At 44.3% G+C, this 23,846-nt stretch overlaps 1 protein-coding gene across 4 annotated transcripts in view; it reads right to left on the minus strand.

Moving 5' to 3' along the window:
- The window catches only part of LOC119456319 (atrial natriuretic peptide receptor 1-like), a 77,492-nt gene that overhangs the window by 43,133 nt on the left and 10,513 nt on the right, over positions 1-23,846 (minus strand). The window lies entirely within an intron of this gene.

Consider the following 23,846-nt stretch of genomic DNA (forward strand, 5'->3'; position numbering starts at 1 on the left):
CGGAGAAACGCGGGTGGCGTCGGCAGCAGCTCTGCGCGTTGCCTCGTTGGTGCTGCTGCAATTTCTTTCTCGCCATTCGTTGTGCAATCCGGAGAGGAGAGGAGCGTCGGAGAGGAGAGGTGGAATGCCGAGAGGAGAGGAGATGAGACAAGGAGAGGAGAGGAGGGGGAGGAGGATGCGCAGTAGGGGTGTGGACGCCGCACGGCGGATGGATGGACTGAGGGAGTGACATAGCCCCGACCATAAGATGCTTCGAATCTAAAAAATTCAGAGCCCTTCCACTACTGTGAAGATGGAAGACAGCGAAGCTGTGACTATGGTGGCTCTGTTATAGCAAATATTGCTAGAGTGAATTTATATATTATCATTATTGACTGCACTGAGCGTCTTCGGCTTGTTCGTCAAAGAGCAAGGAGACGGGCGTCTTGCTATCGCCCGGCGAGATGGCCAAGTAGTGCGTTTCCTGCGCCAAGGCATCCCCATCGTCATAGACTAGCGTATGAGACACAGTGTTCATAGCCGCTGCACACTGCACGCCATCGTCAAGTTCCAGGAAGATGTGGTTAAACGAGCGTCCATCCCGTAGTGAGTCCGAAGGGCAACTGCTGATAACGGCGCTAGCGCGATCTCTACGTCACGAAACAAAGGGGAACAACGATTGGTGGGACGTGCCGCCGCCGAGTATCGCGACACTTGTGAAAGAGACATCAGCGGTGGCGAGGGGTATAACAATGGGCCATCCATCTTCCATTTTGACACCTGTGCTAAGGCACAACTGGCGGGAAACCGCCACGCACCTGGAGCGTGCCGAGCATGTGCTCAGGCTCGGCACGGCATCCAACGGCACGAGCGCAAACCGAGGGGCGCCAATGAGCCAGCTGCAGAAGAAGAAGACGACGCTTGAGCCAATGCTGATGATGATACTTTTTATTGCGATAGCAATTATATGGACACTCCAAAGCAGATTTCTGCCGTCGGCGTCGCCGTCGCCGTCGCCGTCGCCGTCGCCGTGAGGTTCCGCAATGGAGGCTTTGCTGAAATTAATTCAAGTTTCCCGCGCTCTCCCTGCTCTCGCGCCATCTGTTGGGACCTATTATTAATGTTTGCTTAAAGCCGGCTACAAAGCCGCGGCTTCAGTCGGCGTGTTTTTAACGCGTAGCGTCCCTTCGACACAATTTCTAACGCGTTCGACACCATTTCTAATGCGTTGATTTTTCATTTATTAACGTAGAAGCCAGTCCAATGTGCATTCTTAGTTAAATGAAGGAGAATGCATTTCTCCGTAAATCTCGAGAATTACTATCTCGAAACTTGTGTCATCCTGACAATTGGTTCCAAGTGGATTCGCCATGCGAACTCCACGGATACAATTTGTAAATTGCAATATGGGCCATAAGGCAACTAGTTAAGAACTGAATTAGTTATTTTTTTGTTAATTTGTCGATTATGCAATTTTCAATTTCGTGTGCAAGTAATGTTCGCCTCTTCGAGTAGACCAGCTCATGAACTACAATTGTGCTTTCTGCCACAGGCAACCTTCAAACATTTTTGAAAGTGTTCGCTGAAGCACCTTGTAAGTTGTAACATGCGTAAAAGCGGCATATTCTTTAGAAAAATGGGATAGGGCCAAGTTCCTAAGGCCACATGAGGGCATATGTGACTCTTTAGCAACTTCCGGAATAGAGAGACGCACCATAGGTCTTGGCAAAGTCCATGCTGGTACGCCCGCTACATTGGCTGGAGTAAAACCTGATGCAATGGCGCTCTCATGATGTAATAGAGATTGCGAAAAAGAGATCGCTGGACGTGAAATGTGGCTCGTCGGAAACGGGTGACGTTCGTGGTGGGTCACCGGTCAAACATACACTCTGAGTGGTTTGTAGGAACGGTAAACCTGTATTGGGCAGATGCGTGCTTCAGAAATCGTGCCCATTGTTGTTGTGCTGCGTAGCAGACCTAGACATATTCGCCATGCTTGAGCTTTCAAATATACGTAGGAATGAAAGGCGAATATTTGCCATGATCGGTAAGCTGTATCGTAGGTGGTCTACGAAAAGTGCTACTTAAACTTGGAGCAATGATCGCTTTGATGGGGCCCCACTTCATTCCTGCAACGTATCTAAACATGTGTACGAAGTTGTCTAGGTTACACTTGAGCAATTTCACGTGCTTAGACCAGAACAAGTTTCGGTCATTCATGACACCTAAGAATCTGTCATGCATTACGGATGGTAGAGGTGGGCCGTCAATTGTCATCTGATATCGATACGAAGAACTAGAGAGATAAAAAGGGAATGCAGGAATGTGAATTAGCCTGCTCCTGGTTTGCTACCATGCACTAGGGGCGGGGGAACGAGAATGAATTCAGGGAAAATGGAAAGGAGAAGAGGTGGAGCGCGCGCACACACGACAACGTTCACTGCACATCGTTGCCTCAGAGCTTAATGAAAGGTGAATAATTAAGTGAAGTTAAATCGATTCATTGCTTACGTGGAGCACATATAAAAAGGTGCAATATCGCAGCTTTTTCCTCACTACCCTCACCACTCATGTACAATTTTTACATGCACTGATGTGGTGAAACACGTAAACTTCATACTTCAAACATATAATAGCATTCCAAACCTATCACTCGGCTACCCTCTCCAGTTATCAGTAATATTTTTCTCACCAGCGCGCATTCACAGATTGGTTGAGGTATGCGATTTCCTTGTAATATATTCTTGGGATACGCAAGGTATGTGCGTGATGGGTGGGCTATGTGGTGTAAATAACATAGCATGACAGTGAGTGTTAAAGAGGCTGTGACTCAGGATAGCGGTCTTGCATAACGCAGCGCCAACTTTGTGAGCAGTAGCTCAGTGCACCCAAAATGCAAAATATCATATCTTTTTGTTCACTATATAATATTACGGAATGTAAACAAACTCTGTCACTAACGTCACTTCTATTCCAACGCCGTGCTTCAAAGTGCCGCTGCGGTTACGCTACGTTCAGCTGCCGAATGGTGCAGAAGAACGCGATGACGGCATCAGTACCATGCCATATTTTTTTTCACTTCCGCGACCACCGGCAGATGAAATTATCATTTCCGATGCTTGGTTCACTGGCTACTTCGCTTGTCTGTTTCCTTCGTTTCTGTAACTTCGTAATGAGAGTCGGCTAATGGAGTGACGTTTTGTTTTTATCCTGACCCTGGAGACCTTTCAGACTGAGAACCGGGAATCAATGAAATGCATGGGAAACTGTTACCTTGCAGACACTCATTACGGCAACCCATTAGGACTTCTGCTCATTTGGTGCTCGCGACATAGACAGTGCATTGCACCCAGGTTATAGTGGTAATGACCCCGCACTTCTACCGAGCTGCGACCCGTCGAGTAAAATATGCTCTATGAAAGATCGGAACGCGACCATGAGTGAGGTTTTTCGCTACAAAGATGAGTGGCCTGTGTTAATGTGTTTATTCCCTAGAGCCACTCATACAAGCCTGACCACAGACAACAGTCAGAGATGCCCTTAACAGGAAAAGTGGTAGCAGCGACCTCGTTTTCATTTTTTTGGCCGGTTTCATTCTTGCACCTTGCGACACGAGTCAATAGTTTACTAGTTCAGGCGCATGGTGTCCTGCGTGCAAATAATTATGCGCTTGGCAAATAATACGCGAAGATCTAGCATACAGTGTGGGATAATCCTATGTTCACGTTTACTTGATTATAAAAACGGGGTTTTTATTCAAGGAATTAAAATAGAATCAATCCGTGGTGCCGAAAACGGGATACTGCGGTTAGATTTTATATGCCAGCTATACACACAGCACGTGCACATTATATTAAAAAACTGACACGCCTCCCTAAAACCTTACACGCACTATATATATATATATATATATATATATATATATATATATATATTCGACTGTTTGTCCAGCCGGCGCCATTCGGAAAGCGCTAGAAAAAGAAACATCTCCGACAGCCGGCGCTACCCTGATACAAGAAAGACCAATTTCCTGGTCCCACAGCGATGACCCTCCGAGACTAGTTGCGAAGCGTCCAAGCCGGGCGACGACTTCGGAAATGGCCAGCAGTGGCCACGCTTTATAGGACCGCTGTCTCGGGTGAGCATGCCACGAAGTGCTGCCATTACGTGGCCTCAGAAGCGAAGGCAGCAGAACCGAGGCGGTAAAAAAAAAAAAAAAAAAAAGCGGATAAGCTTCGTGGATCATCCGAGCAAAGTCGAAGGTCGTCGAGCCGATGTCCGTGTTTACTGCTCTTACGAGAGAAGATCGTGAGTATATACGGGTCCTTGCAGCAGTCGAGTGGGTGGGCCAGCGAGCGAAAAGCCAAGTTTGCGGGAAAACGCTGTGTTGAAATATAGCACCCAGATAACGGGTAGACGTATGCGAAAGTTCGAACGTCTTGTCTTTGAAGCCTCTTTGAAACATGTTATATTTGAAAACTTATGCAGGGTTCAAGCCCACATGTCGGTTATCTGGTACGTATCATATCGTATTGATTAGTCCCAAAAGGTTGGTGTACCCCTTTGTCGCACTCATTAACAGGAACTCATCTGCGCTAAGAGCCTCAGAAGACTAGAACAACTTCTCTTCCTAAATCACTACGATCTTCATGGCAGGCACTAATACTCATACCAGTTCTTGCTCCTCCTCTCCGTGAAGCTCTTGCGCAAATGATAGCATAAAAACGAACGAACGAACGAACGAACGAACGAACGAACGAACGAACGAACGAACGAACGAACGAACGAACGAACGAACGAACGAACGAACGAACGAACAAACAAACAAACTTAATTAATTAATAATTAGTTAATTTGTTTATTTATAATTAATTAATTGTTTTTAATTATTGCAGAATACTGTTGATCTCAAGTGCCAGAGAAGTAGAAAACCTGAATGATGAGACTTCAAACACACATGCGTGCCGCCGTGATTGCACGAACTGATGAACGGTGATATCCTTTCTTTGGTTCTTTTAAAGCAAGGCACGTATTACTTAAATGAAACACTTTTTACAAGAAATACAGCCGGCTTCAGCATGCGAGTGTGGCCATGAATTCTTTAATAACGTGACTTGAACCTTCAAATTCCTGGAAAATGTTATATTCAATTGCGCAACGTAGTATATACAACAGTGAATACAGGTAACTCAGAAACTCCCCTGAGCATGACTCTAAAGCCAACCAATTATTTATGGGTAGGAAAAATGCAGTCCATTTTCTCTTTTCTTCATGATTACTTCTCACATCGCAGTTACGCTGCCTCACGTTTCTAGCCTTAGACAATAACAGTGAACGAGGTACTCCCGCATACGTCAAGCCTAGTTGTGGGACGTGAGTGGGCAGAAATCATGGTATAAAACTCTAAAACGGTTAGAGTCCGTTACTGTAGCGTTGTAATCAAAGTTGGAGATCTCGCTTTGACCAAATTTGCTCCATACTTTTGGGGTGATTTAGCGACTTCTCGAGACGGTTGGGTGAATTTATGTACTATAAGTATTTTTAGCTCAAGATGACCAGATATTAGATCCTTTCGGAAGAAGCATACTATACTTTTGTAGAAGTCGCGCCGCCTATCTAAGCCTTGTTTTAGAGAGTGCTCCGCTCATCAGTGTAGAAGACCATGTTCAGAACGCATGCGCAGCTGCTCTGCCAGCGCCATGACGGCAGCAGACCTTGCTTCTTCTCCTCGGTATACCTGGGTTCAAGCCAACTTTGATGAGAATACCGAGGACAATGTTACAATGAATTTGGTTAGTGGATTGTTTGGCGGCTGAGGGTAAGGGAGTGGTGCCACTTCTAGACCCTGCTCCTATCGCAGAATCTTTTTAATATCACCTCCTTGCCTATCTATTATGCGTGTTATGCCGGTTTATCACCGTTGAAGAAAAGTATGTTCGTGGTAGCGGTGGCGTAGTGAAACTAATCGTGAGATCAGTTTTTGCATCTCTCTTGCCTGCATAGCAGGGGGCTAAACAAACGCCGCAATTGTGCGGATGCTAAGCATCACGGAACAGCATGCTTCGAATGCCTGCATCCTCGCGTCTATAGAGCGGAGACAACAACAAAGTGGCCGGGTTGTGACTGAGTTCACAGAGGCTCTCATTGTTTGCGACTTGCGGTGGCCCTTATTCCGATCCTCTGCTATTCGTCCGTTCACGTCGCACTCCTTCCTCTCCCCAGCCACCGGAGTTCACCGGCGGGCTCGAGTAAACGTGCGCGGCTCACCAGTGAAACTTCTAAATGCGCTAAGAGCCGCTCCCCATTTTTCTTTGGCTTTACGGAGCCAGCTTGCCTTCCGCCACTCTTTGGTGCGTATACACTCGCGAGTCGGGGTCGACCCGTGGAAACGGCCGAACTTGACGCCTGGCCTCTCGAAATAGTCGGCGTCTCCCCCCTCCTCCCCCCTGGCGACCGAAGCCCCGCATACGCCGGCGCGCACAACTTCCGACCGGGGCTATGAACTACTGCCGCTTCGGGTTTGATGTTTTGCTCTCGGCAGAGGCAAGAGTGGCGCTCTCCTGAAAACGCTAGTGAAACGAGGGGTCAAAGTCTCTGAACTGTTAGGAACCGTACAACTTCACTGCGTTGTTAGCCAGTTTGAGCGTTTGCATTTACTACCATTTCATCGCATTATATAAGAACGACCCATGCAGATAAAAAACTGCAGATGAAAAACACAATCGAATTTTGCGGTTTTACGTGTCAAAACCATCATCTGATTATGAGGCACGCCGACGTGGGGGACTTCGGATTAATTTTGACCACATGGGGTTCTTTAGCGTGCACCGTCATGCACAGTACAGGGTCGTTTTTACATTTTCTTGCCTGTGTACCGTGTACCGCCCGTAAACAGCTTTTACGCGTAAGCAGCTACAAAAACTTAAGGTCCGTTCGGTTCATGTTCCTCACAGTAACGCTTGCGGTTCACAAAGTAGCCTGGGCACTGGACAAATACAGACATAAATTACCATAGCTAACAAGTGGACTACAGAAGCGTGCAGTTCGAGCCGTAAAAATTGTTCTAGTAAATTGAATAATTTTAGATAAAGTGTAGGCAAATGTTATATCGCGACTCGGGTTATAAATTTCCGTGAAAACGTTTCTTCGTGTTCATTGCCTTTGTGCAATGTCTGTCCGCAGTGAGCCTGAAATGTGTTTGTATGTGTTTCTATGTGTGTGAGTTATTTCCTGTAGGATTTAAAGGATGCTTCAAAACCGAGACACAGGTCACTCGCGGTGTCGCTCACCGCGGCCATGGTAGAAGGCAGCCAGGGCCCGTATAGAAAAATGTTCTTACGCTATAACTATTGGTAAGAGTAGTTGTCAGGCTATGGTGGATGCTGGAAATATTATTAGCGAAGGCGGATGACCAATGGCAACGAGCTTTTACTGACGAAAAGCTTTGTGAATTTGGTCCTAAGTGAATATTATTTCGACGGTTTAATTTTTCGGCGCGTGTTCGGCGCAACGGTAAATTGCGAGACCTGCGACAACACGAAAAGTGGTTGGCGTATATATTGAAATACACACGCGCGAAACCTAGAATCATAGATACAATACGAAGCAAGAAGTGCCTAGTTAGGATAGCGAAAGAGCAGAACAGAAAGGAGAAAGGAGGGAAACTTTAGCGTACTTTATATGAACAAACCAAGTTACCAGGAATAAAAAAAAAGGGCAAGGTAAGAGGAGGGGGGAAGACTTCCGAGAATGCTACTTTAGCAAACACTAAGCAAGACAGTTCACAGAAGTGCAGCACGAGCACAAACTGCAAACGGGCAGTTTACGACCACTTAGTATTAGTAAGTAGCTTTGAGGTGAGCGTAACACTTGGCACATTTACCGACAAGTTGTTGTCTTTCAGGTTCCGAAATGTTTCGCCGTCGTTTCTCAGGAATGGTGTTGACAGGCTCAGTCTTCCGCGAATAGTCGTTCAGCGAAACAACGCTTTTAACGCCGGGAACTTTCACTCTTGCCAACTCTGGTCGAGAACTGGGTCCTTTCAAGGTGTACGCAAACATGCAGGGAGGCAGACCTTGGCGGGCAGCCCGCAGTTCTTCGAAGAAGTCGGAGACAGTTACTCCAGACCTAATTCGGCAACCCGTTTAGAGAGAGAGCGAGAGAGAGAGAAAACATTTATTAAAACACAGGGAAACTGCAGGGTCCTTCCACGGGCCCTGGGCGTGGACGGAGTCCTCAATCCAGGATCCTATGAGCCGGGTGCTGCCGCCCGGCGCGCTCTCATTACCCGATCGAGATGGTTCCGGGAGTGGGCGCTGGATAGCGAGGCTTCCCACTGTTTTGTGGTGGGAATCCCACAACCCGTTTAGAGTTGTAGGCCTGAGGTGGCAACCATATAAAAAGTATCTGTCTCATTTTCAGCGTGTCGTCATGCAACGTCAAGGAATCCGTTTCACGTGTGGCGGTCAGTATAGCCAGATATTATCTGCACAACAAAGCATGCAGCAAAAGAAGCATGAATTAGCCGGCTTGCCGAAAGAAAGCCCATGACAAGAGGAACCTTCAATGTAAATTATCTGCTTAATACCCCGGCTCTCTTGAAGTAAGCATACTTTTTGTACATACGCGTATTAGTGCAAGCTTATATATACTGCGGAGTTATAACAACAGTTCACAGACATGCTGAAGCAGCCACGAACCGATCGTTGTCTCTTATATTACAGCGCTACATTGCGTTGCGTAATGATACTATTGGGTCTTGTTTTGCTGCTCTCGTCTCCTACGAGAGTCACGGACCCAAGTGAATGCTCCAGTAACATGTAGTAAAATATAACGATGACCAGGTTCAGGTTAACTACACCTGTGTACAGCTCGCAACGTGCGCTGTGTTCCGGACGTTAATAAGTGATCGCACTATCATTCAAGAAAAATACAAGGCTTGCTTGTCTGTAGCTAATGATGGCTGCTGGCTGATAGTGCGGAAATCGGGATTAAAGGTGGAATTGCAAGGTCTTGTGTGTAACTGAATGTGCGGTAGTTGGCAGTCCGACATTTTTATTTTGTTTTATCTGACTGCAAAATGCAACAAAGAAAAGCGACCAGTTCTGCCCTCAGCTTTACATGAAGGAGTGATGGTAGCATGAATTTGGATTTGAATATACGTACATGCTTTTTCGGGAAGTATTTCGAAGCTGATGAAAAATAGCATAAAGACTCACTTGTGACGTAGTAGGTGATCAGTGAAAAGCCATGGTGGATGGATTTGGTGGTTTTCGACGTGCCTTCTGTCTTAAGAGTCGTAAAGTATTCGGTATCCCTGTCTTTTGCATCGAATGTACAGACGAACTCAATCGCACGGGAAGTCCCACTGTAGCTTCAACTGAGCTGCTTCGACTAAATGAAAACGTTCACTTCTAACCCATGGTCTTTTGTTAGATCAAAAACGTTTACTTGCGCTAAAGTCAAAGGATGGTGGATTTCTCGGTTTTGTAATTCGATGTTCTTTCATTTTTGCTCACTCCGCTAATCTTAACAAAAAAGCAATGTGAATAATGTTTATTTAGTTATGATCAATCGCAACTATCATTTGTGTATTAGTGCAGAGAGTTTCCCAAGAGGAATAAAATTTTTCGAAATTCAAGTAATCAAAAAATCGAATCATTACGAGACTCGCAGCTGCGACACGATGCCCACCTGGTTCTGATGCGGAGCAGGAAGCCACGGGTCATGTTATCGGCCGTCATGGGCAGCTACATTCTGCATTGCATAGCTGCATCATGATTACAGCGGCTTAAAAAAGGCACCTGCTTACTTATAAACGTCAAAGATCCTCAGGTGGTAAAAAGTATTCTAGAGTGTCTCTCGCACCCCAGTTATAGCCTTCTGACAGAAAACGCGATAAGGTAGCATTCTTATTTGTTGTCAAACCATTGCAACCCTCAATAAAACGTCGCAGTTTCACCCGAACGCCAAAGCAACCATTGAAATAGCAAATTACTAGACAGCTATACGAAGTAATGATAGTAGTTTTATCGGTCGTGTAGACTTGTAAACATAGGCATACTAACTAAATTCACAAGCATGACATCACACGCGCACGCGCAAACATGAATGCATCTCACTTGACGACCGCGCAAACTCGCTGTCAAAACGCTGGAGTGAGTTAGCGCGGCCGCAGCAGTGAGCGAATCGACCTTCGTGCCGCTGCTGGCATCAACGCGAACTAAGCTGCGAGAACAGCGTAGAGCGGACTCTGCCACGCCGCAGATGGCTTTCAAGATACAGCCGCGCAAGCGGGCGCACGCGGCGTATAACACCTCTCCCCCTCACTCCAGAGCGTTGCGCGCGACTGGAAGACGGCGCGCCTCCTTCATGCTCCCTTTCGTTGCGTGCGCGAGATTGAGCCGTGATCGCCGGCTCACCCTCGCACGCTTTAAGTTGCACGTACAGCATACGGCACGCGGCGACGACTTTATCGCCCTTGGACTTTATGCGGAACCTCACGGTGACGGTGTCGGCAGCGACGACGCCGACGGCAGAAATCCGCCAGGAGTGTCCATATAATTGATATCGCAATAAAATATATTTCCGGCAGAACTCATCTAGCCCACCTCACGATGACTGCAGCGGATACGTGAAGCCGTTCGAGCGAGAGATGTGAGGCAGCTTGTTCTTCTTTGAGCTCGTTAGGCATCTCGCACACACCACAAAGTCCGCAGAGCTGTCTATTGGGAAATGTGGTTGTAGAATGGACCCGAACTTCCGATGCGACGAACGCCCGAAGCAAACCGAATGCAATCGCAAACGCTACAACAGCTATACCAAATGATTCCTTGACGAAATGCTTCTCGCAGTAAGCATTAGCGGCGGCGTACGGGCGCGCAATGGCTCGAGCCGCCTTCGCCGTCGCCTGCCGCTGAGTAGCTGAGGTCCGGCTCTGCTTCAAGGGGACCTCCCCGTGTTGCTTCGTTTGAGCGGCATGTCGTTCGCGGGCGGTTAACCTCATCTGCTCTAAGCGAGGGGCCCGCGCTTAGGCTGTTTAGGCTTTCTTGGCGGCGTACCGATGATGTTCGTTTTAGGCCTGTTTGCGCTTGTGCTCCGCAAGATCAGAGGCGTTGAGCACTTTCTTCAGTCGAAGCATCGATGCAACTCGGAGATTGAAGTGAACGAAAGCGGCTGAGGTGACCGTTGGCGTGAAAATATTACAAGGAGGCGCGCGTATAGGGTGAATTTTGTGGTAGCAGTTAATGTGAGCCACACGCACTTGTGTTTGTACTCCTTTTGCCACTTCGAACTGTGGCGCCGCTTTGTATTACGTCTTTGCGCTCGTAAACTCCTTTGCTGCACCTTTCCTAGATGGCGCGACCATCCCATTAACGATGTTCGGCGTTGAACGCCAGGTACGTACGAAAAAGTGCCTCGAACTCGGCAAGAAAGCTTCGCTTAAAAAATTTCAGGTAGAACCCATCTCAAGATGACTCTGGACTTTAATGCGATTAGAATTCAAATAGTGGAGCGACACAACGTATCGCCGAAGACATTTTCATTTATGATCTCTAGTGGGGAAAGTAGGTTAAGAATGCTAAGCAGATTACTACAGAGCCATCACACAGACTACGGCGTTCAGACCTTCGTGCGCCACAGAGAAAGCTTCACTAAACGCGGCCTCCCAACCGCAGCCAGTTTTGTCTCTTTGGCGCTATTGGAGTTCCGTATATCTGACCTCGAATGAACTACAGTGCGACTGCGTGGACGTCAAGTTCTGGCCTAAAATCTTTCTTTTCATTGTCAGCTAAAAGAGCGTGTGTTCTCAACGTTATCAATCGAAGGTGCACGTGAGCAGTGTGGTCGCAGCATGTCGATATAGATTAGAAAGAAAGAAAGAAAGAAAGAAAGAAAGAAAGAAAAAAAGAAAGAAGAAAGAAAGAAAGAAAGAAAGAAAGAAAGAAAGAAAGAAACCAAAACCAAAGTGGGGGAGTAGGCAAAGAATTGTGTCGCATTAATGTGTAAAACATCTAAATGGAACACATGTAGTCAATGTCACCGGCTTCATGTCTGTCCAACCAACTAGTGCTTTCAGGAAAAAGTAATTGCTAGCCACGGCAGCCTTTTTCATACATGTTAGCGCGTAGCCTGCATACTGGTAACGCTCTGATAATCAAGATATCTGTTTGGGGCCTAGCCTGACACACATGTTAGCGCTTAGATATAACCTATTAGCTTGAGGTCCTAAATAATAAACCCCTTGTGTTACATGTGTTGCTAGTATATAGGTCCGCCTTACATATACAGAAGGTGTTTACGCACGGCGCTGTCGCGCGCCATTATAATGTAAGTTTGAAAAGCGGATGCTGTGTGTGCTAGACACTTTCGTTTCATTTTTACTGCGCAGGTCGCAATGCAAATCTAAAATTACTCTTTAGGCGTTTATAATGCTGGGATTTCAGATTTCAGATACCCATGTGCCTTTGTAACAAAATTTTTCGCACACAGTCACATCCCTTATATTATCATAGCACCAGTATATTTACGTAATTGGAGAGAGAAATTTTACAAATGCAATTTCAAGTCACGATATTCCTCTTGTAGAGTGCTTTATGTCTGTTCCAACCAACTAGTGCTTTCAGGTAAAAGTAATTGTTAAGTAAAGGCACATTGATTGATTGATTTATTCACTGCGGTAAAACTGAGTTTTGTTCAGAAATATATCGGAGGCCTGTCCATAACGTTAAATTATTTCAGAAGTGCAGGAAATACTGAGATCAAATGCACAGCTATCACAAGCGTGCGTAGTGCAGTGCAATCATTTGTATAAATTGTAATAAGATTTATTTAAATATTTATCTGTCCAGTCAGTATGTATATATGTATATAAAAAGCACAATCATGGAACATTACAATTTACTTTGCGCTGTCCCATGACTAAACAAATCAGAAATATATACAAAACAAACCTTTATTTGTATTCCTGAAAAGTGTCATGCACCGACGTATTTGCACAGTTAATCGAACAAATATATTTTGCTTCAGTTTGTAATATAAGTCTCCAACGAGCACTATAATTAACTGTTTGCTTAAGGAAAGATTCTTTCATAGAAAACTGCCATTCATGAATGTCAGTTCATGGACAAAGAAATGACGCGACGGTTGCGTTAGCTGTTTTGTATAAAGTGGAACCGAAGAAAAGTTTTCGGAAACTTGCTTCCCATTCTTTAGCCCTTAACAACTAGAGTCTTGGATCCAGGTCTCCACTCAAGGGAGCTCTAATTCAGTTTACGAAGTGGAAGGCGGTGGAACCCAGCAAGAGTAAGGGTTATAATTTCTTGCGTCAATGAAGCAGTAGGAGGTTTTTTACTGTAAGCGTTACCAAATATTTGTCGTAATTCTGTTAAATTGCGTTTGTTCCGAGGTGCGCTGTCTTGCCATGGTTGTGGACTGCTCAGCTTTGTTTTGCGTTTACAGAACATAGTGATTACATAGCCCGAAGAGTTTGGACGTCGAAAAAAATATAAATGTTTCATTGTTTATTGTTGATTCGTTCCTGAAGTTCTTAAGTTTGCGCTTACGCTTCCGAAAACTTTCGTGACTGAGTTCACACAGCGTTTCGACGCTAGTGTGGACAATGACAAATTGACATTTTGTCAGAACTGCTTCGTGATTTGAACCCCAGATCTGCTTTAATTTTGGCTTAATCGTCATGGGGACAAATTCACGAATCTTTCTTCTCTCTCGGTCATCAGAGCTGTTTATCACTGGCGGATGTCGCAATCGCTATTGATATGTACATTATCATTGCTTAATATATTTAATGAATCAAAATGCGTATTTATTCTCATTTGATTGATCAATTGATTTATTAATGAGAAAAGAAATGTTGACAACTTTTGTTTTATTCTCCCTGGAAACCGAAAATTAGGTGAACGGTTTTGTTTAAAATGTTACGAAAGATGAGCAAATTTGATTGAATCACTGACGACAGCCTTCCCTCAACCACGCATTTTTCACTCAAGAAAAGCGAAAATTAATAACCATTTCCTTTTTTGTCGTTTAAATGCATTTTCTACTTGTTTATTGTAAGGGAGGGAAATAAGTTACGCTGCCCCATTAGCGATGAGAGCCTTGAAGAGCGCTGCAGTCGCAAGGGGCCGGCTGCATTGACCTTGTTAAAAAATGAAGCCGAACCGTGTCCGTCAACAGGGTAAGGACGCCCAGACAGCGTGCATTACCGAATAGAAAAGCCGCAAAGTAAAAAGGGACTGGTGCAAAGGGCAGCGGTCCTTCTATAGAGCGCGCTACTGACACAGGACCTGCGGTTCAACGCCGCTTCTCCTTTTGCTGCGTCGCTGGTATCTGCGTGAGCGAGCTGTGTGCGCGTCTACGGAGATAGCAGCGTACGTATTTATTCGTGCCGATGCATTATCTATCTCTGCGAGGCACACCCTTCTGGAGGTGGTTCACGGGGGACGCTAAATATTTAACCGTGAGCGCGGAAGCGTTGCGCATTTGGCCGTGGGCCGCTCTGAGCGGACAATTTCGAGAGACAGTCGGCGTCTTTTTTTGTCAGGAAAAGGCAGGTTCCAGCTGCACCAGCAGAGTATATCCAAAGATGGAGACGGTGATTATAAATTCCAGCAGCTTGGCGTACAATGGTTCTGGATATTGTTGAGTCTGATCCGAGTTACACTAAATTACTGTATGAAGCAATTGCCTTGTTTAGACGAAGTGTGCCGTCTTCGTTTGGTTACTTGCTGGTTTTGCCTTGTCAGTTTAGTAAGCGGATGGTACGAAAGCGTGAGCGGAACGCTTCCAGTTTGCGGCGTTTGTTTCTGTGGCATTCTGTTGCACTAGAGTCCCGGTGGCGAAATGAATTTTCACCAGCGATCATATAGCTGTACTATAAGATCGTAAAATAAGGGACGCGATGTGTTCCAGAAAAGCGAGGACAATGCGATAAATATTGCTTAAGCGCTATTATTGAAAATTCTAGATTCAATAACGTCATACTCAATGAATTACTCGAACGCATGCTTATAGAATATGATAACAGTATCAAAAGATTGGCTGTGGTCGTTAACTATCACAGTACCTTGCTTTTATATTAGGTGGCCATAATTATGTGATTTTGAATGGCTTTCGCGTTTCCAATGGCAGATACACTGTTCAATACCATATTACATTCTCAGCTACCCAGAAAGAACTTATATAGAAGACTTGCGAAGCCCAGGATACGAGCTCTTGCCATGTTAAGAAACAAACTATCAGGAAAGTCCCGAAACCATTGGTGAAAGAACTAAAAAACTTGAAATGCAGGGCGAAAACAGAAATACACAAGTCCGTTATAAACTAGCAGAGCTGACTGGATTGTTAGGGGCGCTGTGGCGAAGCTCCGATTACTTGTTCACAGTGGCTGAGAGAATTGAAAGTACGGTGCACATGCGAGCAGGAATTGTTTAGTTTAGTGTAGTCACTGTACTACAGTAAGTGCTTATCCGAGTTTTGCTTCCTTCGCCGGCCTACCACTATTGCGCCAAGAAATATTCACTTTGCAGTAAGCGTAGAATACTAAAGCCGCACATTTATCGCATCCTGCAGTGTTGACCTGGGCGAAACAGCAAAGGCCTTGCTTGTTTGACGTCGTGTTTGTTATTGACGGACATTGGGCTCGTATCCCGAACGCCCACCAGTGTCTCTGCATTAATTAGGTGAGGGCGTGCATCGCCTGTCTTTGACGTCAGGTCGAGAAAGGCGAAGAGAACGTTCTTCGTGAAAGCTCGTGGAGCGAAGTGTCGACATCCTAAATTAATGGGGTCGAACTTTTCCAGGTCGCTTGGCAGCCGTTACCTGCTGTTGACAGCCATTAGGGAAAACGAGAGGGTGCTCTGTTTTGTCCTTCGCGAGTGGCCGTAGGCGAGGAGCCGACACGGCGTCGTCGCACTGATCTGTTTGGAGCCATTACTGTGGACGGTTTTCTTGGGACCTTTGCCGCGGACACATTGAAATATAGTCTAAGCGCCCACGCGTCATAGAGAAGCATCGCGGCTCTAGTAGCTTGCGTATTGCTGGTAACATTGCTTTCCTGGTAGTGCTGTCGTACATTCGTGTGTGAGCATAGTAATATTTGTGACTTATCACTGCGTTAGCTCGATTACATTGAATTTCGGAGTTTCAAGAAATCGGGCAGATCTGTTACGCCTTTCATTCCCTTCATTTTTCCAGCAAACTTGCATTTGCGGCAAAGCATGAAGTAGAGCCTTTCTTCGTGCCGGGCCCGAAATCATCTTATTTTGTTTGATCTCCCAGTTTAGAATAATCAGGTACTTCACAAGCTACAAAAAAAAAAAAAAAATAGCTCTCCAAACCATCAAGTGCCAATATTCACGTGAACCTATTCGCTTGTCCGTAGGAGTGGATTCAATAATTTTCTGTATATCATCTTATTACATAGTAGTGTTTTATCATCTTCTTTCATCTCACTGACTTACTTCCAGGCAAATAAAAAAAAAAAAAAAACCCTCACATTTGTATCTCCGACGTCCAGTGCCACCCACACTAAGGGGACGTACTTTGTTAGCACTTGGTACTTATCTTCAACAATTCGTATGCTTAACTAAATTAATGACCTTCTCGGCTCTCAACAATTAAAGCATTTTATTTCCTAGAGAATGACCTAGCTGGGCACTAGGACATGTTTTAGGCAATGGGAGAAACGAGATTGCAGCGGCGCTCCGGCACGAAAAGTCTACTAACCTTTTTCTAGAATAAAGTGCTGGTATGGAGTTTTAAACGGATATTACTCAAAATATTAGCCTCAGTCTTTCATGCCATATATAAGATGCTATGAGTGCTTGCGTTTTAATGAGGTACGAGTATTTTCCGTAAGGGCGTAGGACGACTGTGAGCGCGTTATTTTACGCATAACCATCAGCGCAACTAGCTCGCGTGCTGCCCAGACAACGTCTGCCCACATTGTACCATTTCCCGGTACCAAGACCTACCGGCCCACATCGACTTTACAACCTGCCATTCTAATATAAAGACGGGAGCCAAAAATACCCATGCTTTATCTGCGTGCCCCGTTCTACAACGGCCATCTCACCGCCCACGTTGCGGGTATTGCTAGTAACGGTACCGTTGATGTATTATCGAGTAATTAAATATAATATGTGAAACACTCAAATATTAACACGCCTTAGGCAGAAGAGTAATGACTGCTCAGTATCACGAACACATAATATGATGCTCGTCTGTAGCAAAGACTAAAAACAAGGTGGTGAGCGAACTTCCTCGCTGAAAGCTACCCGTGATGTTTTAACATTGAAAGTGATTATCAAAATTTCTGCACGCAGTGTTCTGCGCTTCGTGATTTACACACAAGTATAGTTCCCGTTTATCTTGTCGTTTTTTTTTTGACGAAGCGGATTTCGAACGTGCGAGTGTTAAGTATAAAGTTTGTAATATGACCTAATATGTACAGAATGCCACCTGTTCACGCTGTATAGGCGGGAGCGACATTAAAAAATTTATGTCCATCCGACGCCGTCTCGTTCAAGCTGAAGGGGGTTCTTTAGTATGCACAGGTGTGCCAGCTCGTGTCAAACCTGTTAAAAGCGCGCGATGCTCGTTTATCCTCTCCCTTGATCCAGTTTTCTTTTTAAACCTAGTTTTTAATATTTCGAGCACGTGCCCTTCGGCCTCCTGTGCTCTTTCAGAGTGGCGTTCGTTCAGAAGTTTGCTTTTCACTGTTGCCGATGGATCGGTAGCCGCTAATGCTGTGCAAGAAAACGACGTATAGCTGCGAATAGTGTAGCAGGCAAAAGTATTCAGGCTAAATCAGCGCTTAGCCTGAATTCGTTTGCCTCCTACATATTCGCAGCTATACGTCATTTTCTTGCACAGCATTAGCGCTTGCCTAAAATTCAGAGGGAGGATCTTGATGGGCGAATGAGTGGTTTAATTACCACAAAGTATCGTTAATGTTATCACCCGATATGCCGGGCTGAAATGTTCGCAAAAATCCAAGCGAGGAACTTTATTCAGTCTCCGTCTCATTAGTGCACGGTGTGAATAGTTACGTTGCCTCGAAGGCTCCGAGCCATTTACGGTTAAGAGAAAGCTTGCCTGGATTTGAGAGAGGCAGCGATTTTCATGTGGAAAAAAAAGAAAAAAGAAAGAAATAAAGCAAAAAGAAGCGAGCTGAAGAAGTATGAGAGCATTAAAAAAAAGAAATAGAAGGAAGTGGAGGGGGTGGGGAGGCACCGCGCTGCCATTGGATGCTACGATTACTACGTTGACATTAGCTATTGTAATCAGCATCATTACCATTATTTTAAGCCTAAGTAATTCACTGCAGCGGAAAGGCCTGCAACTAAATCTACAACTGCATCTAAGTAACCTAGCTTTGTTTAACATACCTGCTGGCTCTGTGATTGCCTGATGTCACTGCCTCCACTAGTGTAGTACTTGTCTAAGAACATTAGATGGCTTTTAAATAAAAGTAAACACTTGTTTTTTGTCGACAAATTTACTACGTGAACGCTGTAAGGTAAAGAGCCCCAAAAGTTAAAGATCGTAGAGACGCACAAGTGCGCAAGACCGTCTCTGAAATACGTTAACGTGAATTTTTAACTGAACAAGACTTTCGAGACTACTCTCCTTCCTCCCGTGACTGATTTCGCTGCCCTTTCCTATTATTTTGCAGGAGACGAAATATTTTTTTGTTAACTTGGTCTGTCTACATCCTTCTGTGATTGCTGTGATCTGCGCGTTTTCTTTTTCAGTTCCTGCGTGTATTTTCTTGCTCTACTTTCGTCTTTGTGGCCGGTCATCTTCCTGTTTCTCTCTTCCTTACTTCCCTTCTCCTTATCTTCAACTTTCTTTTCTATCCCCTCCTTCGTAAAGAGTAGGCAGGCTTCGTGCAACTTTAGGTGGCAGTTGCGAGCCCGTTCCTTCCCTATTCTCCTCCCTTTCTCTGTATATGTTTTCATATGTAACAACAACAACAACAACAACAACAACAACAACAACAACAACAACAACAACAACAACAACAACAACAACAACAACAACAACAACAACAACAACACAACAACAACAACAACAACAACAACAACAACAACAACAATAATAATTGCTATCCATACTATTGTTCTTTACAACCAAGGGTAATCTGTTCTTTTCATTGCACACGATGCCAAACACCAATTCCATTCCCTTTAACGCTAACTAAAACATAATCTACTCGGGTTTAATGTCGATGCTCCTGTCTCGTAAAGTTACGGTTATGTCTACTTACTGCTACACAAACTATATTGTTCCATTCAGTGGCTTTGTAGTTGCGTTTACTGTGCACTTAATGATAGAAATGCATCACCAACTTTGCAACATCAACCACTCATTACGCTCAGTCACTCACTGCGCGTCGATCAACTTTCTTTTCGTTTGGATGTATTGAATACATGCAAACTAAGAAAATTTGGGTTATGCGGTGTCGATCTTTTTCTCTCCTTCTTTTTTCGTTTTTGCAGTTATAAAATCTTCTTGTTAATAGCTCAGCGTTCAAGTGTCTCTAATTGTCCTCAATACGCCTGCTATTTATTTCTGATCTATAGGAGGTGCTACATATATAGCGCGCGAAGAAGACATCCACACGCACAAACAAAAGGTTAAAGAAGGCTTTGGGAAAATAATGCATGATTGGAACCTGCGAGGAATGTTGTGCACGTCGTCGCCGTTCCACACGAGCGTGTCATAAACATAGAAAATGGCACTGGAAGAATATATTGCGTTTTGTTGGCAGGTTCCGTTATTGTTTTTCTTATCCTGAAGGAGAGGGGGGGGGGGGGGTAGTGTATAGATGGCTTGACAGATTATCCCAATTAGGAAAAACTTAGAGGCGATTTTGGTTTTTTGTCGCTGTCGCTAAGAAGCAATTGATAGGTTTCTCAGGGCTAGAAAACGATATTGCTTGTTAAAGATTAGTGTTTTCAGCAAGCTTATCGGATAGCAGATCAAATATTTCGCATGTAAAATGCACAGCAGTCTCTCATGTCCAAGGCTTCTACACAGGAAAGAACAGAGCATTTAATTATCTCGTTTTTGTTTGCCCTATCTCACATTTCAAATGACTATAGTCTTTTCCCTAGCTATTAGAGTGCAGTCATCCCTTTCCATTTTCCTCCCCCTTTCATTGCACATACGCAGGTGATTTCATTATTTTTGTGCTTGATCTCTGTCCAGGAGGAATGCAGAACAATTTTGAACGGCGTGCGGAACAAAAATTGTGTCTGTAATATCCTATTTGAAGTTTCCGCGGTAGGAAACGATACTGCTTGTAATTTACGTTTCTTTTAATTTTTGAGGAAATCGTGGTTAAGATTGATGTTGCTTGGGCGGTGCTTCAATCAGAGTTTAAATTCATGCTACTATCTACGAACAAACGAAGACCATAAATATCTTCGAATACATAAAAATTTGATTGATAACAAAAACGCATGTTAATACGACGACAAGAGCGCATTAGCAATCCACCTCGCTGGTTTCTTGAATTGAACGTGGAGTACGAATCCGCAAGCAAATAACGTCTTTTGACCACGATTTATCTACGCAAAAGACGAACTTAGCACCAAGCGAGTATTGTCAACTGCCAGTGCTTATTGAAACCATATTCCTAAAACTTAGTATTATGTTTGCAACTCTTGCACCGCACAATTCATGGGAAGTAAAGCTATCTAATTTTGTATCACACATATTTTTAGGCGGACCACCAAAGCTATTTTTTTTTACCTTGAACACGAAGCTTTAATTTTCGAAGAAATCGTGGTTAAGATTGATGTTGCTTGGGCGGCGCTTCAATCAGAGTTTAAATTCATGCTACTATCTACGAACAAGCGAAGACCATAAAGATCTTCGAATACATAAAAATTTGATTGATAACAAAAACGCATGTTAATACGACGACAAGAGCGCTTTAGCAATCTCGGAAAACTGTGATGACTACCTTCGGGTACGCGGTAAATTCTCGTCTCAATCATGGTATGCAGATTTTAGATATTCCAGACGATGAAATCTTATGCTTTGCATGCGGAAATGAAGCACGAAGATTGATGATTGCTACGTGGGGCTGCAGGTATATATATATAGAGTAGCGGTGCAGCAAAAAAAAAAAAAAATGAGTCCGCACGTGATGCGGTGTTTCGAACAGACTATACCTGCAGTATACGCTCCTGTGCACATCTCGATTTAAGGAGCTCTAGAGATTGCTATTACCCAGGGAAGACTACCATTCGCGCAACCAAAATGAGGAGTAAGCTTCAAATTTTTATTTGAGGGCTTTCATAGTGCAGATTGGAATCATCCAAGGTAATGCCATTCAGCCCCGTTCCTTAACTTCTTTGCACGAGCTAAGAGAAGAAAATTGAAGGGCGCGAATACTGGTCTAAATTATTGCATTCTTCGTTCTATAGCGACGCTCACTATTCTGCTCTGCAGCGGTTGATATACAACGATAATCAGCAGTTCCACCTCGTTGGTTTCTTGAATTGAACGTGGAGTACGAATCCGCAAGCAAATAACGTCTTTTGACCACGATTTATCTACGCAAAAGACGAACTTAGCACCAAGCGAGTATTGTCAACTGCCAGTGTTTATTGAAACCATATTCCTAAAACTTAGTATTATGTTTGCAACTCTTGCAACGCACAATTCATGGGAAGTAAAGCTATCTAATGTTGTATCACACATATTTTTAGGCGGACCACCAAAGCTATTTTTTTTTACCTTGAACACGAAGCTTTTTGTAAGAAATTTGAAAGTTATAGTTCCTTTTTCAGGCAATCTACTGAACCTTCAAAGCTTCAGCTATTTTTGGCTATACTGTGTTAACCGGGCTACCATTCTATATTACTTTGTGCCTTCTGGAATTTACTGCGCTCGGAGAAAAAAAATACGGAAAAATTGCAGTTTTGGTTGCCTTTGCCGGTGGCAAAAGCCCTTCAACTATTCATATACTTGAAAAATTGGCTATTATGGCAACCACACAAACTTCATTGCCTCGCCGTACGCACAATTTGAACGATTGGATCGTACTGACACCTGTACTTATTTATCTTTCTCGGGTGACCGCGCTTCACCGCCTAACAAATCTTGTCGCATGCAGGACGCGCCTGCACGTATAGGAAGTTTCTGGAATGTTATCGATTGTTCTATCCGCTGTTTGTTGTCACCGAGATAACAATGGACAGCGGATATGTGCCTTTGAAGGAATGTACCTTTGAAAAAAAAAAAAGAAAATAAAAAAAATATTGATTAATGCCTACTGGCTCAACTGGGCAGGAAAAATAAATTGTAGCCAAAATGCTAGAAAAGATTTGGCAGAAAGAATATAAACATGGACAACTAGTTTTGAGCTTCAGCAAACATGTGGAAATCTTTTTCAGCTATATCTGTGATGTTCGAGCACACGCTGATTGATTTGGCGTGCAATGATTCATATCAAAGTACCTCTCCTGCTCACGCAGTGAAACGCGTAAATTTAGGCGGAATACGAGTATTTTCGTTTCCACCGTGTTCAGTTCGTGTTAAATTGGTGCAGTTTTGGGTCTTTCAGAGTTCATGCCACATTTAGCGACCAGATGCTGCGTACCCTTGTGACGTTGCACTCTCGAGTAATTGATCTTATTGGGTATTCTACTTTCCAATTTCCCGCTTGTATTTTATTTCATGAGTACAGTACATTCAAGGCGCAAAAAAAAAAAAACTACGTGTGGCCATTATAGACACGAGTGACGGCTATCACAACGCTCTCAGTTGCGCGCTGCATTAGGCCAGCCTCTTGCTCAACGAAAATGTTTGCGTTACTGTAAAGCTCAAAACACAAGTGTCGTACTGTCGCGCGCGCTCGGGTCGACGTTATACAACATGCAGCTGTCCTGCTTCTGACGGCGCTTAAAAATAGAGCTGACAACCGGTGTTGTAAAGGGAAGCGCTAGTCAGTGTTCCCTGGCGGCGCATTGCAAAGGCAATGCGTGTTCTAGGAACACTAACACCGACAACATCTAGAAAAAAAGAATGCAAGATGATAAGCTGGAAGAAACAAAAGAGCACGCCAAGGTTACCGGAGGTGACGTCACGGGGGCTTCTCGAAAAGACGCCTAAGTTCATAAATATGCGCAGTGAGAAAATGTTGTGACCACATAGAAGTAAGAAAATTATCTATGGCCGTCCTTTCTTGATCTCTTTCTTCTTTTTGTCAAATGATCGGCGCCCTTGTTTTATACTCACACAGGTTCTAACAAGGCTTCGCGATCCCTTGTTAAATAACATTTCGTTTTTCGAATTAAGACGGGCCGCTCAACCTACATTTTGCCTTCGGCGATGCATGAATATCGGCTGATAAATGCGCGCTCTGTGCGTTAATGAATAAACCTGGGTACTTGTATGCAGGAAACCCCAGCAGTGCCAAGTGGACGCTCCGATTCGCAGCACGGCCGCTGAGTCACATAAGGGTCAGGTAAGGATCCTGCCTCCCATACATACACTGAAATCACTCAGTAACGTGGCATATGTCAAAAAAACAAGGCGTTCAGTGGTTTTGAACTGGATTTGATAGCACACTGAAAGACCAGGAAGTAGAATTAGGCGCTTCTGATTACAGCCAGAACTAAGCAATCATGCTCACGGCGGCTTAGCTTTAGTTTCCTTTGACGAAGGTTAACAAAAGCTCGAGAACAAGTTAAGGACCGCCGCGAAAGAGCGATGGAATGAAAAAAAATGTGGTTGATCCCTCTTATATAGAAATCGGTATAGAACACGAAAGTTAAACGTGTCTTCACAGAAGTAGTGTAATGTTTATTGCACATTGATATATAATG

Source organism: Dermacentor silvarum, chromosome 6, assembly GCF_013339745.2.
Source record: "Dermacentor silvarum isolate Dsil-2018 chromosome 6, BIME_Dsil_1.4, whole genome shotgun sequence".
NCBI lineage: Eukaryota > Metazoa > Arthropoda > Arachnida > Ixodida > Ixodidae > Dermacentor > Dermacentor silvarum.